The sequence below is a fragment of the Antedon bifida genome, chromosome 10 (genome assembly GCF_963402885.1).
Source record: "Antedon bifida chromosome 10, ecAntBifi1.1, whole genome shotgun sequence".
Classification (NCBI taxonomy): domain Eukaryota; kingdom Metazoa; phylum Echinodermata; class Crinoidea; order Comatulida; family Antedonidae; genus Antedon; species Antedon bifida.
In genome coordinates, this window is record NC_136235.1 from 439510 (window position 1) to 443906 (window position 4397).

Consider the following 4397-nt stretch of genomic DNA (forward strand, 5'->3'; position numbering starts at 1 on the left):
ACTTTTTAAACTAGTGTTATTATGCAATAATATTGCTATATATGCGCATATATTGCGTTATAATCATCTTATAGACGTATAGTAACCATTTATGTCGAAAAATAAAAAGGTCGAAATTTGGCCATTTTTCGAAAAAATCCCTTACTATAGTACAGGGATTTTTTCCAAAAATGGCCAAAATACGCACTTTTTAAAATAGTGTTATTATGCAATAATATTGCTATATATGCGCATATATTGCGTTTTAATCATCTTATAGACGTATAGTAACCATTTATGTCGAAAAATAAAAAGGTCGAAATTTGGCCATTTTTCGACAAAATCTCTTACTATAGTACAGGGATTTTTTCCAAAAATGGCCAAAATACGCACTTTTTAAAATATTGTTATTATGCAATAATATTGCTATATATGCGCATATATTGCGTTATAATCATCTTATAGACGTATAGTAACCATTTATGTCGAAAAATAAAAATGTCGAAATTTGGCCATTTTTCGAAAAAATCCCTTACTATAGTACAGGGATTTTTTTTCCAAAAATGGCCAAAATACGCACTTTTTAAAATAGTCTTATTATGCAATAATATTGCTATATATGCGCATATATTGCGTTTTAATCATCTTATAGACGTATAGTAACCATTTATGTCGAAAAATAAAAAGGTCGAAATTTGGCCATTTTTCGAAAAAATCCCTTACTATAGTACAGGGATTTTTTCCAAAAATGGCCAAAATACGCACTTTTTAAAATAGTGTTATTATGCAATAATATTGCTATATATGCGCATATATTGCGTTATAATCATCTTATAGACGTATAGTAACCATTTATGTCGAAAAATAAAAGGGTCGAAATTTGGCCATTTTTGGAAAAAAAATCCCTTACTATAGTACAGGGATTTTTTCAAAAAATTGCCAAAATACGCACTTTTTAAAATACTGTTATTATGCAATAATATTGCTATATATGCGCATATATTTCGTTATAATCATCTTATAGACGTATAGTAACCATTTATGTCGAAAAATAAAAAGGTCGAAATTTGGCCATTTTTTGAAAAAATTCCTTACTATAGTACAGGGATTTTTTCCAAAAATGGCCAAAATACGCACTTTTTAAAATACTGTTATTATGCAACAATATTGCTATATATGCGCATATATTGCGTTTTAATCATCTTATAGACGTATAGTAACCATTTATGTCGAAAAATAAAAAGGTCGAAATTTGGCCATTTTTCGACAAAATCCCTTACTATAGTACAGGGATTTTTTCCAAAAATGGCCAAAATACGCACTTTTTAAAATACTGTTATTATGCAACAATATTGCTATATATGCGCATATATTGCGTTTTAATCATCTTATAGACGTATAGTAACCATTTATGTCGAAAAATAAAAAGGTCGAAATTTGGCCATTTTTCGACAAAATCCCTTACTATAGTACAGGGATTTTTTTCAAAAATGGCCAAAATACGCACTTTTTAAACTAGTGTTATTATGCAATAATATTGCTATATATGCGCATATATTGCGTTTTAATCATCTTATAGACGTATAGTAACCATTTATGTCGAAAAATAAAAAGGTCGAAATTTGGCCATTTTTCGAAAAAATCCCTTACTATAGTACAGGGATTTTTTCCAAAAATGGCCAAAATACGCACTTTTTAAAATAGTCTTATTATGCAATAATATTGCTATATATGCGCATATATTGCGTTTTAATCATCTTATAGACGTATAGTAACCATTTATGTCGAAAAATAAAAAGGTCGAAATTTGGCCATTTTTGGAAAAAATCCCTTACTATAGTACAGGGATTTTTTCCAAAAATGGCCAAAATACGCACTTTTTAAAATAGTGTTATTATGCAATAATATTGCTATATATGCGCATATATTGCGTTTTAATCATCTTATAGACGTATAGTAACCATTTATGTCGAAAAATAAAAAGGTCGAAATTTGGCCATTTTTCGAAAAAATCTCTTACTATAGTACAGGGATTTTTTCCAAAAATGGCCAAAATACGCACTTTTTAAAATATTGTTATTATGCAATAATATTGCTATATATGCGCATATATTGCGTTATAATCATCTTATAGACGTATAGTAACCATTTATGTCGAAAAATAAAAATGTCGAAATTTGGCCATTTTTCGAAAAAATCCCTTACTATAGTACAGGGATTTTTTTTCCAAAAATGGCCAAAATACGCACTTTTTAAAATAGTGTTATTATGCAATAATATTGCTATATATGCGCATATATTGCGTTTTAATCATCTTATAGACGTATAGTAACCATTTATGTCGAAAAATAAAAAGGTCGAAATTTGGCCATTTTTCGAAAAAATCCCTTACTATAGTACAGGGATTTTTTCAAAAAATTGCCAAAATACGCACTTTTTAAAATACTGTTATTATGCAATAATATTGCTATATATGCGCATATATTTCGTTATAATCATCTTATAGACGTATAGTAACCATTTATGTCGAAAAATAAAAAGGTCGAAATTTGGCCATTTTTTGAAAAAATTCCTTACTATAGTACAGGGATTTTTTCCAAAAATGGCCAAAATACGCACTTTTTAAAATACTGTTATTATGCAACAATATTGCTATATATGCGCATATATTGCGTTTTAATCATCTTATAGACGTATAGTAACCATTTATGTCGAAAAATAAAAAGGTCGAAATTTGGCCATTTTTCGACAAAATCCCTTACTATAGTACAGGGATTTTTTTCAAAAATGGCCAAAATACGCACTTTTTAAACTAGTGTTATTATGCAATAATATTGCTATATATGCGCATATATTGCGTTATAATCATCTTATAGACGTATAGTAACCATTTATGTCGAAAAATAAAAAGGTCGAAATTTGGCCATTTTTCGAAAAAATCCCTTAATATAGTACAGGGATTTTTTCCAAAAATGGCCAAAATACGCACTTTTTAAAATAGTGTTATTATGCAATAATATTGCTATATATGCGCATATATTGCGTTTTAATCATCTTATAGACGTATAGTAACCATTTATGTCGAAAAATAAAAAGGTCGAAATTTGGCCATTTTTCGAAAAAATCCCTTACTATAGTACAGGGATTTTTTCCAAAAATGGCCAAAATACGCACTTTTTAAAATAGTCTTATTATGCAATAATATTGCTATATATGCGCATATATTGCGTTTTAATCATCTTATAGACGTATAGTAACCATTTATGTCGAAAAATAAAAAGGTCGAAATTTGGCCATTTTTTGAAAAAATCCCTTACTATAGTACAGGGATTTTTTCCAAAAATGGCCAAAATACGCACTTTTTAAAATAGTGTTATTATGCAATAATATTGCTATATATGCGCATATATTGCGTTATAATCATCTTATAGACGTATAGTAACCATTTATGTCGAAAAATAAAAAGGTCGAAATTTGGCCATTTTTCGAAAAAATCCCTTACTATAGTACAGGGATTTTTTCCAAAAATGGCCAAAATACGCACTTTTTAAAATAGCGTTAATATGCAATTATATTGTTATATATGCGCATATATTGCGTAATAATCATCTTATAGATGTATAGTAACCATTTATGTCGAAAAATAAAAAGGTCGAAATTTGGCCATTTTTGGAAAAAATCCCTTACTATAGTACAGGGATTTTTTCCAAAAATTGCCAAAATACGCACTTTTTAAAATACTGTTATTATGCAATAATATTGCTATATATGCGCATATATTGCGTTATAATCATCTTATAGACGTATAGTAACCATTTATGTCGAAAAATAAAAAGGTCGAAATTTTGCCATTTTTTGAAAAAATTCCTTACTATAGTACAGGGATTTTTTCCAAAAATGGCCAAAATACGCACTTTTTAAAATACTGTTATTATGCAACAATATTGCTATATATGCACATATATTTCGTTATAATCATCTTATAGATGTATAGTAACCATTTATGTCGAAAAATAAAAAGGTCGAAATTTTGCCATTTTTTGAAAAAATTCCTTACTATAGTACAGGGATTTTTTCCAAAAATGGCCAAAATACGCACTTTTTAAAATACTGTTATTATGCAATAATATTGCTATATATGCGCATATATTGTTATAATCATCTTATAGAGGTATAGTAACCATTTATGTCGAAAAATAAAAAGGTCGAAATTTGGCCATTTTTGGAAAAAATCCCTTACTATAGTACAGGGATGGCCAAAATACGCACTTTTTAAAATAGTCTTATTATGCAATAGTCATAGTAACCAGTTATTAAAAAAAAATGTCCCTGTACAGGGATTTGAAATCTTTCTAGCTCACAAGCATCAGCAAACTAGATCTATTAGTGAACAAGGTTATTGATCAGAAAATAAAATC